At 46.8% G+C, this 13,402-nt stretch overlaps 1 long non-coding RNA gene across 1 annotated transcript; it reads right to left on the bottom strand.

Moving 5' to 3' along the window:
* Positions 1-264: 264 nt before the first annotated feature.
* On the bottom strand, positions 265-1,729 carry LOC311190492. The gene is made up of 3 exons (XR_014617216.1): positions 1,623-1,729; positions 890-993; positions 265-396 (listed from the first exon to the last, which is right to left on the bottom strand). It is a non-coding gene; the product is annotated as an uncharacterized lncRNA (long non-coding RNA).
* Between the last annotated feature and the right edge of the window lie 11,673 nt (positions 1,730-13,402).

Here is a 13,402-nt window from a genome sequence, read left to right as displayed (position 1 = left end):
AACCAAAGATCCCTGATTTCACTGTTTCTGTAGGCGTATTGGCTGGCTGGTGTTTCTGGCCTCTGTGTATCCCCAAGTCCATGTGCTGAGAGGAGGGAAGAAAATCTTTATCAGAAGACCAGCAGTGATCTGAGTGAGCTTTGTCAGTCAGCACTGGCAGACTCCTTTGTAAGAAGAACGCATTCCTCTTCTCTCCTAGGACACCTCCAGAGATAGGACATCTGTCCCAACGGGCTTTATAATGGACATGTCTCAACTGCCCCTATCAAATTAAGATCCAAGTCATCCCTTCAGGGAAGGCGGATACAGATCCAACGCCTGTGGTCAGAGCACGCTGATGTAGAAACAGTGGAGGCACCCAAGTAGGCACAGTCGGAGAGACCCTGTATCGGGAACCTGACAAAATACAGGAAGAAAACAGGGATTACTGAACAATTTCTGCTAGTGGCCCAAGTATTTTAGCTTGCTGTAAAACAAAGCTTATGCTGGAGCAGTTTCGAGTTGACTTTGGCCCCTTCAGGTACGGCAGTTGCAGCTGCTAAGAGCAAGGGAGTGATCAGTGGTGTTAGAAAAGCCTGTTGAGCTCATGAGTGTTACATGAATGAAAACATGAATGAATGAAAAAAAAAAATGTAAAAATTAGGGTAGATAAGACGATATATCAACATTATTATCTTTATGTGCTGAGCTACCAAAAAATCCTTCTTGAGTCTGGGCGTTCTCTACATTAATGCTGACGGAGTCAGACCAGTAACAACTGCAAGGGGTGAATTCAAACTCATATTTCCAAATGACAGGGAAGAAAAAGAACACCTCTAGAAGTAACATTGTGCTGTAAACCCCAGTTGCACAGTTGCTTAAGTAGGTCAGATAATCATAAGGCACTTACAGGTTCACATTCAAGGCAGTGCCATTCTCCCAGTAGAAGCTTCCACCTCTCTTGTGCAATCCAATCCAGCAGTTAGCTATTTTCAAAAGCTTGGCTAAAGAATGCTAAAAGAGAGAAAAAAAAGCATGTTTGTCAACAATAGGTCTCAAAATGATAAGCAAATTCCTCTTGCGACTTTTGAGGAACAAGAGCTTATCATTCTGTTATCTACAACATTGTCACCAATGGGCTGTGTCTGTCTGTATGTTTATCAATCTCTAGTGTGCAGCTGGGTCTAAATAGGCTGGTACATGCAGGTGTTTCCTGAATTTCAGACTGGCATATGGGAGCTCCTCCCCTGCCCAATTATTATTTCAGTATTTTAAATTTCATGAATTCATAGAATGGTTTGAGTTGGAAGGGACCTCAAAGCCCATCTAGTTCCAACCACCTTCCCATGCAACAGTGTTCACCTTGACAGATGCCTTCAATATGAGTATTTATAACTGTGGCCAGTGCCAAACTCAGCTCAGATAAGCCTCTGGGACTTTTTAAGACACCAACTGTGAAAACTGATGTTTGAGGTTTGCAAGGAGAGGAGGCATGCAGCTTTCTGCAAGCCCTGACTCCTCTCAGTCTTCACATCAGTGTTCAAACCATTCAGCTTAAGATGCTGGAAGAACACACTGGTTCATGGTGAAGCTCCCTAGAAGTGAAATGGGGTGAATCCAGGATGCCCCTTTTGTTCCCTTACCAGTTCCTGATGATTGTCAATCACCAGAAGGGAAGCATTGTGCTGAGAGCAGAACCTCTGACTGGAGCTCCAGTCATCTTCAACCTCTGAGATGTAGTAGCATTTGCCCTGGAAATAGAGCCAGCCTGATGGACAGGGTTGCAGGCAAGGACAGACAGGAACATCTTTGGCTGAAGAAGGTCTTGCTGTGAAATGATAAAAAAAAAAACACTCCACATATTTTTTCCAACGGGAAAAGGTTCCTGGAGCTCTTTTAGCTTGCCTTCTCCCTGCATCGTCTAAAATCATCACAGTCTAACCATGGCATTATTACTGCTGCACAGCAGAAATAACTATTGTAAACTCCTTATATACTCTGGCTGCTGCACGCTTGTGGCTGCTGACACACCTTTACAGTGGTGAACAGGGGGACGTTGGTAGGAGGAGCTGAGAGGGTGATGATAACGTATCCTCCAAGGACTCTTGTACATCTTCAATGTTTCTGATGAGTATAGTTTCTGCAAGCACTGCTCCCTTGCAGCTGAATTAATAGCTTGCTTATTATACTGACACTTTTGGAAGGACAACAGATGGGTTGCAAAGAAAAATCTTCCATTTGCTAATCCTAGTTCAAGAAAACAATTAAGACAACCTAATACTCTGCAAATTTCTATGGCTAATTTTTTTTTAAAGGATTTAAACACTTACCAATCAGAATACACACAATGAAAATGCTAACAGCAGCAAGGACTCCAGCAACAGCTCGCCAAAGCCAGATATTTGACCACAGACCTGAAAAAGCCCACCAAATGAATTTTTAAAACAAACCAAACCCACAAACCCAAACATAATCGGCTACAGGGGAGTGAAGTCCAGGACTTGGGAAGCTGTTCCCTCCCCAAAAAAGTCACTCTCTGGGGGAGAGCAGGCCAGCAACAGAGCTGAAGAAGACCAGGAAGTGTGTGACATGCAGCTTGGCATCACAACACTCTGTAGCTACCAACAACTCTGACTGGCTCTCAAATTTACTTACATCATTCAGAACTTCACCCAATAGCCAGGGAGCTCCCTGTGCTCCAGCGGGATGGAAAAAGGAATGAGCATGGAACAAACGAGGGTGAAGGCACCAAGGCCGAGGTTGACCTGATGCCCAAACGTGGCACGGGTAAGAGAAGACAACCCACCAACTCCAGAGCCCAGAACTGCTCCTGAGCAATGTCCAGCTTTGTCCCACAGCGACAGCTTTCCAGAGCCACCTTCGCTCCGCACCTGCCTTCCAGAAGCCAGCGGTGAGCTGGTTCGGAGGTGAGTGGGCTCCCGGGACACCGCCGGGCCGCTGCCGCCGCGCCCAGACCCGCCGCTCCGTTCCCGGCCGGTGCAAATGGCGCCCAGGGCTCGGGACCGCCCGGCGACCGCCCCAGCCGCCGATGGAGCGCCGGCTCTCGGCCCCTCTGTCCGGCGGGGTCTCCTGGCTCCCCGCCCGGCTGCGGCCACGGCAGCCCCGCTACGTCCCCCCCCGGGCCCTCTCCTTTCGTCCCTTCACCTTGGCAGGTCCTCGTCCCTTGATCCAGGCATCCCATGGTTCGGGGCTCCAGAGCAGCAACTCTGCCAGGAGAGATCATGGGGCTGGAACAGCCCGGTGGCCAAAACTGCCAAGGGGGCAGCCATGGAAGGGTGAGAGGGGTGGTAGTGTCCAGTGGGTGGCATGCGCTTCTCATGGCTTCTCGGTGCATCCTTCTCAGCGTACTGCCCTGTGATGGAAGAGGGAAACGGTTTCACCGATTACTCGAAGATTCTCTGACAACAGCAAATGTTGGGACCTCCATGAACTCCGGGACCTCTGGCAAGCCCGCAGCTGGCTCTGCACAGGTCACTCCCGCGGGCATCTCTGGAGGCGGCTGGGGTGCTGAGGAGACCCCTCGGGAAAGGGAAAGGGGTTTTTTGCAGGTAAAAAAATGCCCCCCGTAAAATGAGCCAACAGCTCGGCTTGTGTGCAATGCTCCCCCTGTGCTGCCCCCCAAAGCCTCCTGCCCTCAGCTCGCCTCTGTGCCGCAGGAATCCTGCCAGTAAGTAGGGAAGTGAATATCGTGAGATTTGCTCTTTGCTTGCTGCTCCTGAAGTTTGTTCTTCATTAGCTGGGTGTTCACCTCTACAGCAAGACATTTCTTCCTTAATAGTTGTCATTTTTTACCATTCCAGTGCCTGTTGCTCTGTAGAGGTGATACATTTCCAGGGTGATGCTGAGAGGTTCCTACAATTCCCAGAGTAAAACTGTTAGGCTGGAAAGGCAGCACTGGCTTATCTTGAAGTTTCCAACATTTCTGTTGTGCAATGTGAATTGGGATGCACCTTGAGTTGGAGCAACCCCTGAACACCCAGCACTGCAATGAGGAATGCCTGCTGAATGAAACTCCCAAATTGACTCTTAGAGAGTTTCTTTAACCAACTATTCCAATAACAGTTTTTGGAGACTCAGAGGAGACACTGCTTCTGGACATTGATGCATCCATAGGATCACAGGGCCTCCAGCCAACACTGAGGGATTCTCAGGGAGAACCTGCAATGCCCAGACTGAAGAGCTCCAAGTAAGACCCCATGTGTGTTTTAAGGTGTTCTTTTAATATTGTTGTGCTGGCCATGCACCCATCAAATGAAGCGAAAGATGAACAGGGTTGTGCCGTGACACTTGGCGCGACGAGAAGGAAGGGTGCAGCCAGCCAATATGGTTGATAAAGCATACTTGCTTGGAAAAAAAATTGCCCATTTGCAACGTTTAATACAGGAGCAACTAAGGGGCATATAAAGCCTTCCTCAAGTTTGTGGACCATGCAAAAATTTTAAGAGGTTTTTTTTTTTTTTTTCCGAAAGGTATTATTGGGTCTTGCTTCCACAAGGCATAAAAATTCACCAACTATGTGGCAGGCTTATGTAGCCTGGACACTTGCTCCAGTATGAAAAACGCATCCTGATCTAATCTTTTATCATTGCATGGATGAGAATTTGATTACAGAAAAAACTTGGACATTCAAAGTTTGATTCGTGAGTTACCAGCGCAAAGGATTAGAGATTACTGTGATTTCTGGCAGTGGGAGCTACTGCACAAATGGGGGAATCCAGTAAGTGGGCTTTGCTACAGCAGCATTACACTACCCCATTAAATCAAACTAGACAACAGCTCAGAATATATGGCATGAACATTGCCTATGTTACAGGGACACCACATTTGCCTACAGGCAAAGCCATGGTAGAATGTATGAATCAAACTATCACAAAGGTCTTTATGTTTTGAACTGTTTGTCTGTCACATTTGGTACCTCCAATGGTGAACCACGCAGTAGGTTTAAAAGAAGGTTTGAGAAAAAAAAAATGGGGGGGGGGGGGGGGGGAAGAGAGAGAAAAGTCAATGTCAAGTGTTATTAAGAACAAAGTTACAGGTACTAACTTGGGAAGGAGATCTGCCTGTGGCATTACAGATACGGAAGCCAAGCGGATAAAGCCGTGGATCCAGAAGAACTCAAGCTTGCATGAACCAGGACAAGATCCTGATCCCAGCAACTGAAGTCAAGTGTTCCAACTGCAGCCACAGTGGACTATGAACTTTGCTGCAGGATATTTTGAATGATCTGGCAGTCTTTGAAAAATACATGTGTTTGTGCTAAATGAAAAGTAGGGAAATAGTGATTTCTGAACAGCCTAAGGTCACAGACTGCAATCGGTTCCTGAAGGAAAACATGAGGCTGCTGTTATCTGCACTCCTGACACTCCTGATCGGCAAAACAAACAAATGCAACAGCAAAGGTATCAAGGCACTTACAGTTGGTTTCGTGACTGGGGAATTTCAGGATGGATATTGTCAATGGTCAAATTTGGATTATTGGATTTGGTAATTATGGTATTTGTCTTGCATTTACTGTCATGTTCATTGAGCTTTCTGCAAAGGGCCCTTGCAGAGACCTCAAAAAGCAGTTCTTGTAACACAGATACTAAAAGGGAAAAAATTGGCAAGGAGGACAGTGGGCCTGCCCACGGCCTGGCTCTCCTCACAGAAGACAATATCCTTGAATTCCCATAAGACAGGAAAATTACTCACACTGAGAGGTATTTGGTGATTACATTCTCAAATATAGTGACCTTGAAGACAGAGGTACACACTGACTCAACCCAAGAAGGAGTTGTAGGAAAGTATTTGGAAGTAAGTGAACATGTCATTAACCAGTCATAATAAGATGGACAAAACACAGCAGGTGTGCAGATAACTTTTAGACATGAAAGGTAAACTAACAATGACTAACTATAAGATATGCTTCTCAAAACTCATTATAAGTACTAATTAATCACTTTGGTGTGAGCAGTATGTGTAGCCAATTAGCAGTTTTTAGCTTGCAATGCTTTGCAGTATGGTTTTCTGTTTATGGGATGGTTTTTAGATTCAGTTAAATAAGGGCTTATGTTTTTGTCAGTTATTTTTGCCTTAGTGTTATTTTTGCCGTGTATGTCACAGTATTTCCCTGGCAGGATGGATAATGCTCTTCGCAAAAATCTGGCTGGTCCATAAACAAGAAGGGGTGATCTGAGGGTATAGAATCACGATCATATATGTAGTGTGTAGTATAATTATGAAGAGCAACTCTCGCTCAGCTAGATAATTATGTGGAACAGCTTGTGAAGAAGAAGGGGAGTCTTTTTGTATTTCCTTAGCAAAGGGATTATTTCTGAAGGCCTTGTACTATCTCGAGGAGAAGATAAAAGAGTGAGAACTCTAAGATGGAATAATGTCCATCCCGTTACCTCCTTATTAAAGAAAACAGGTGGCTGATAAAGGATGCGAATTGTGTTCGTAGACCTCGTTACTGGAGGAAAGCGGATAGTTAACAAGGCCATAAATTAGTTGAGACTGATAAGAACACTGCAAGCTTGCAAGATCAGCACATTCCAGGCGAGAGGTGAGAAGTACATCATGAGGAAGACTCAGGGCCTTCCTCCCAAGGACCACCAGAGACCCTTGCCCACAATTTTTGGAAGAAACTGCGCAATCGCAAAGGACTGATAAGCTAATTAGCATAAGAAGCGAGAGTAGGCGGGGTTAGGTAATGAATATGTATAGGCGTTAATTGAATATTCATTGTTTCATTGTATAAATATGGGACGGTTTTGTTACCCTAGGTGTGCACGTCTGTGGTGGAGCGATCCCCCGTGCAACTGCGCGCAATAAACATACCTACTTTATAACTTTCGAGTTATAGAGTCTATTTCTGTACGTCAGGGGGAATTGTAGTAATGCAATTTGAGAGGAGTGGTGGTTTTGGCCCATCCAGATTTATTTCTCAACCCCATATAATCAGAGCTGGGGAAGCCAACAGAGACATGCAACAGGAGAGCAGATGTCTGAGAACAAGAGCTTGGCAGAAACTCCATGAGATAACAAACTGCAAGACCGTTAGCAACTGCCTTAAAGAGGAACAAAGTGACTGTGTAGCCTCAACCAATTATTAGCAATAGTGAGACACATGAACAGAGCATCTAACCAACAGCAATGTAATGTAACTCGTACACTGATATAGAAACTTATATAAGCTCTGTCTGTGTTTCAGTGAAGGAGCTCAGCACTTGATCATATTGATCCAAGTTGAGTCCACAAAACTTCGACTCCGGCAAATCAGCACTAGTCCCTGGGGTAGCAGCTGCTGCCGCCTTAAAGAAACTAACAAACTTAGGCTGTTGGCTGAATGAACAAACCAATGCTACATCTCTTGCTCTTAGTGGCCTGCTTGCTGATGTAGATAGTGTGAGACATGCTACTTTGCAAAAGAGAGCTGCTATTGATTTTTTGTTGGTCGTACAGGGCCACAATGGTGAAGATTTTGAGGGCATGAATGACCATTCCCAGCCCATCCACAAAGAGATTCATACTGTTACTTATTGCTATTGTAGTAAGGCTGCAAGATGAGTGGAGTATGTAAATGTAACTTTAAGAGCCATTAGAATACGACAAGTATAGCACATGGTAGGAATAGTATAAAAGGAAGCGTGTGCTTGCAATAAAGTTGAAGTGCTTTATCAATCACATTGATTGGCAGCATTCTTCCCTCTTGTTGCAGCACAGTAAAGGAAGCACTCATTAAACACAGCATCTTTCTTTGTTGCCAAGCTGTAGATGGAGTCTAAAAATGACCAGAAGGCTGAGATCATCTGCATGGAAAGAGCACTTCTTGGGAACACAGAGTCCACTAACATCAAGACAAGAAATGTCAGCTAGTTCATGGAGGTGGAGGACAGGTAGATGCTACACAGAGCGGCTCTTCAAGTCACAACACAAGATTATTTTTTTTTCCCTTTGGTAAAGCACCTTCCTGCAGGAAATCTGAAGAACAGCTCCAAATCCAGGTGGTCCCCTGGCTTGGATTAGGCAAAACTTTGGAGTTTCCTGTTTATATTTATCCTGTAGTGTGAGAAGAAGCCTGTTTCCATGTGGTAGCTTACCTCTATGAAATACTCTTGGGTAAGATGTAGGAAGTGAAACCAGGCCTCATGAGAGAAAACAGGCTGTGCCTTTGCAGCAGATCAGCTGGCACATCTGCATTAAACTCTGTGCGTGAAGGACAATTTGTGACAGAGAGACAAAGTTGATTCCCCTCCTGTTTGTATTGTCCCTTCAGCTATCAGTTAGGTAATAGTAAGGAAAAAATAAAATACTCCTCCTTAGAAAAGGCTTCAGGAGCTTTAGTTTCCTTGCTGGTATTATTCATGTTAATTAGCACATACCTAATTCCATACATTCCTAACAGTAATCAGGTGCCTAAATATCTCCAAGACTCAGGCTCCACTTGCACTTGGCCCATCCTACGAAAGCAGAAAGGCTTGGAATTACCAAGAAGGTCAAGACTCTGCTCATGCCCAAAACTCTCTGTGCATGTGAGTGCCTGGACACTGGCTGGGTGGTACAGGAATGGGTGTTTGCTCCTGCAGCCAGCGTGCCACGCTGCCTCACCGTGCTGAAAGAGCTGGGAGTTTGTCTCTGGCCACGGAGAAGTTTCTGCTGCCCCTTCCTGGCCACAGGAGGGACAAAGCCTCTCCCGCACCCTTGGCTGTCTGTGCTGTAGCAGTGAGCAACAGCTGGGTACCAGGCAGCGGCCGCTCGCTGTTCGTACGAGATGTTTCCCAAAGGCAGGTGCTGGAATAAAGCCTTTCAAAGCAGCTTATGGAGTCACAGACCATTAGGATTTGGAAGGGACCTCGAAAGACCATCTAGTCCAACCCCCCTGCCAGACGAGGGTCACCCAGACTGAATGGCACAGGAACGACATTCAAAACCAGGTGGGTTTGAATGTCCCCAGGGGAGGAGACTCCACAGCCTCACTGGGCAGCCTGAAGAAGTACATCATGCAGAAGCCTGAATGTTTGTGGTTTTTCATTGAGCCACAAGAAATACCTCCATTTCTGAGAGCTCATTTAGCCGAGGAAACCTGATCTCACTGTTCTGCACAGGGCTTTTTCCCCTCTGGATGAAACACCAGTGGCTCTGCCTGCTCCAAGCCATAAGGCAAGCGCAAGGGAACCACGGAAACCCAGGCTGCCGCCTCCCTCCACACAAGTGTTATAAACGGCAGTGACAAATCTGTAAATTTCCAAGCACAATTCATTTAATCAGGATGCGAGCAGGCAAAACAGCGCTTGCTCCTGCAAACAGCACATGCCTCACCCCTCTAGAGTCCCCTTTTTATAGTCCCGTAATTCCAGGTACACATGGCATACCCAGGTATTCTTCTGCAGCCGTATATGCTGGTGGAGGGGGTCATCCTGGTCCTTCATAGTCCTCCTCTGTGTTGTGTTCCATGCCTTATTTGGTTAACTCATTTAGTTAATTTATCAGGATGTTGCTAAATGATAAAACAATGGTTCCCTCTGGCCCTGGTTACCTATTTACAGCCATAGTAGGTTTGAGCACAATTCCTAGTTAGTCTACTTATCACACAAGCTGCTTCCCTCCACTTTAGTCCTGCTCTGCAGCCCGACCTTCCCTTCGGCTCTGGCGAGGGCCGCATGCGGGACCCCGGCCCGAGCCAGCACCCCAGCAGCACCCTACCTGCTCTCGGCGCTGCGGCCGGAGCGTCTCTCGATGCTGAGCGCCGCTGCCGCCGGCCCCCGAGCACCAAACGAGCCGCCCCGGCCCCTCCGGCTGCAGCCGCGGCCTCTCGCTCCTTCCCTCTGCTGCGGTTCTCCTCCGGGACGCTGCGGAGTCGGCTGGGGATAACCCTCGCAATCCCCCCTAGATGCTGTATCGGTGCCAAAGGCAGACGCGCTGCTTATTAAGGCGGCCACGGGACCACTACGCAAAGCGGGGCGGGGCTCGTATCGGCTTCCATCAGCGGCTGAGTAAACCGGGGCTGAGTAAACCGGGGAGCCGGGGGACCGGCTGTGGCAGGGCACTGCCCCTCATCCCCAGAGCGGCACCGTGTAGAAGAATTGCAGGAGTTACTGTGATCTCACTCCTAATGTCGATCACCTTAAGAGAGTGCATTTACTTGATGTACTTGTGTCCTGGTTCTGGCCAGGCCAGAGTCAGCCTCCCCAAGCAGCCAGCACAGGGGAGCTGAGTCAGCCTGGGCTCTTTCCACACCACCTGCCATCACTCCCCCATAAGAGGGGCTGCTTGGGCAGGGACAGTCGGAATGTGGCTCGGGCATTGGTATGGTTGAAGGAGCCTTGCTGCCAGGCAGCACTCTGTAATATTCAGGTCAGTGAGGTACTCTGTGTCAGCACTGGGTGTGTGTGTAACTGGCCATTATTGTGCTACATTCACAGTGATTTTTGTCAGTGAACTGTCCTTATCCCAACCCGTGGAGGCTCTGTCTGTCTCTCCTGTGGGAATGAGCAAGCAGCATGTGGTGCTCAGCCACTGCCTGGGGCTGAACCACCTCAGTCCTTTTCGTTGCCCCATGTTGTGCACCAAAAGGGACTGAGGTGGTCTGGCCCTGGCTGGAGGCCAAATGCCCACCAAAGCTGCTCTATCACTCCCTTTTTCAGCCAGAAAGGGGAGAGAATCTATGTTGAGAGTTTTAGGATTTGAGATAAGGATAGAGAGGGATCACGCAGCAACTAGTGTCATGATTCTACAGGGAATAAAGAAAACTAATTTATTACAACTACACACCCAGTGAACCAGAGATGGGTAATGAGAAGTGCAGCCAGGTCTTAAAGCACCTCCCCCCGACCCCTTCCTTCTTAGCAGACTTCATTCATCATTTTATTCTATGTGCTCCCACCCAGGGGACACAGTCCCCCACGAACTTCTCCAGTGAGAGCCCTTTCTATCGGGGAGTCATCTCCTCACCACTTGCCTCAGCGTGGCTCCCTTCCATGGGGTGCTGACCTTTGGGCCCAGACTGCTCCAGCCTGGTCCCTCACACAGTCACAAGTCCCCTGGCAAACCAGCTGTGGCATGGGTCGGCCTCTCCACAGGCTGTAGGTGGTCTCTGCTCCCCGTCATTACCCGTGGGCTACGAGGTCTATTACAGAAGGCTTAAATTGAATTCTCTCATACAGAGTGAATGAATCCACATGGCAAGTATTTAAAAGAAATACAGATTGAGCCAAAACATTATTCCAATCTTTTATCATTTGAGTATGTGTTAATTTGTGTATCTGCTCTTTCAGTAAGCCATTAATTCATTCAATTAATCCATTGCCTTGAGTATAGGAAGGTGTGTGTAGGGTCCACAGGTTTCTGAGATCTTTAACCTGTTCCTGCATAGAGTGTCCTGCTCCTTGAATAGCAGGGGACTGGTTTGCATGGAAAGCAGGGTATACATACAGTGTCCACAGTGGTGAGTATATATTGTCTTGTAGAGAAGGATAAAGGTCCAATATAATCTACTTGCCATGTTGCAAAAGGTTGTTCCCCTCTTCTAACGTGGTCCTGTATGCCTGGGAAGAGCACTTTGATGATTTTCATGCAGGTGAGAATTTGCCTGTTCTATACCATTATAAAGCTAGTATAGAATGATACCTTGATACATCACACTCTTGGGAAATAACAGGCCTTCTGTCACCTGATTTTTCATGGGCTGTTCAGGCTTGCTTAATTCAATAGGCATAGTCATCAGGTCCACAGTATTATTATGTTGTGACTCAAGTGTACCTTGCCTCTGGTGTGCATCAACATGCCTGGCAGCAACGATTCATGGCTGGACAACCTACCAGCTGGCTTCCCACAGTGGTCCTCCTCATAATTTTCATTCATGAATTTTCCATTTTGCATTGGCCAATGTGGGTAGCCAGGACCACAAACCTTTAGAAACCACTCAACTATCTGTAGACAGATATTGTGCATCTCCCTTCTTTAAGGCAAGCTCAGCTGCTTTCAGCTAAGATTAGCCTGTACCTGATGCAAAACAAACTGTCTCTTCAGTGGCATGTGTGGTGGTATGACCCTGGGACACCCACCAGAGTCACTCTATCACTCCCCTTTTCAGCTGGACAGGGGAGAAAATACATATTGGGAGGCTTAGGAGTCAAGATAAGAACATCCAGGAAGCAGTTCCTGGATTTCAACCTTTCCTCCCAGTATCCTGGAATATATTAATGGATTGGTACTAATAACATAGGCATAGAAAAAGGAGGATTTTTCCCAATAGCTACAGGGACTACAGTTCTTACTGCTGGAGTGGCAGACCCAGATACAGGTAGCAGCTTTGTGTAGATTCACTGTGCTGTGTAGAAGCCTCACTTCTACTCCAGTATCCATCAAAGCTAAAACTGGTATCTCTCTGCTCAAGTGCCATGGAATTTGCAGGGGTATATGCAGGTGTTGGCTCCCTGGGTGATATGCTGTCACAGATGCTTAGATTTTTGGGAACCTGTGTCACATTAAATGGGTAAAGGAATTTGAAGGAAAATAGATCCCAGCTTGTCCTCAGGTATCAGAGGGGCTGGGCACAGCTGGGCTTAGATTCTGAGTGATGTACAATTCAGCACTGTAGGTCCAGTTGTGTTCAATATACTCACGACTGTGGATGTACAAAGAGTGCAAAGCACCTTTCAGTCTGGTTGTGATCAATGCACCAGGAATGCCAGGCTGAAGGAGTCTGGTCAAATTCAGTAAGTACTATCATGCCTGGATTAGGGAGTGGTGCAGTTTATTGTGGCAGCCAACAGGGTGCAGGTTCTCCTGGGTTGCTGCTGCTGATAGGTACACTGTCCACAAAAGCACATGCAAGTAATGTAACAAGTAATAAGACAACACAAAACCATGTGTAGAAGAGCATAAAACTGCTCGAGTAACACAAATAACTGTCTGTAGAGACTTCTCAGTTTCCTCTGATAACTAAGTGTTCAGATCTCACCCAAGGCATCATGATGGGGAGGGAAGAGATGCTCAGCGCATCAACTGGTCCCAGAAGTCAGAGACGGTTCCTGACGGTGTCTTCCTGACTTGTTCATGACGGTATCTACCCTAACACCCCTCCACTCCCAAGCCCCTCTTTTACTATTTTTACCTATCAGTTGGATCTTGAATTACTCTAGCCATGCATATGTTTGTTGTGACTGGCATAAATTTTCATTGCTTTCTCTTTAAAGGTATAGTTGAGTGCATGCTCAGTGAGGGGTGGTTGCACCTTGGAGATGGGTAGTTTTTGGGTTGGACATGTGTTTTTGTATTGTAATGATATTATAATGAGGAAAGTTCATCCAAAGGACATGATCCTGACAGGAATGTGATGAACAGCTGGTTGAGTTCTGGTTCAGTTCTCACTCAGGGAAGAAATGCAGCTTCTCAGTACCATAGTACACAAGGTTTCCAT

The sequence above is a fragment of the Gallinula chloropus genome, assembly GCF_964237585.1.
Source record: "Gallinula chloropus genome assembly, chromosome: 1".
In the NCBI taxonomy this organism is placed as follows: Eukaryota; Metazoa; Chordata; class Aves; order Gruiformes; family Rallidae; genus Gallinula; species Gallinula chloropus.
This window is presented reverse-complemented; position numbering and strand designations above follow the sequence as displayed.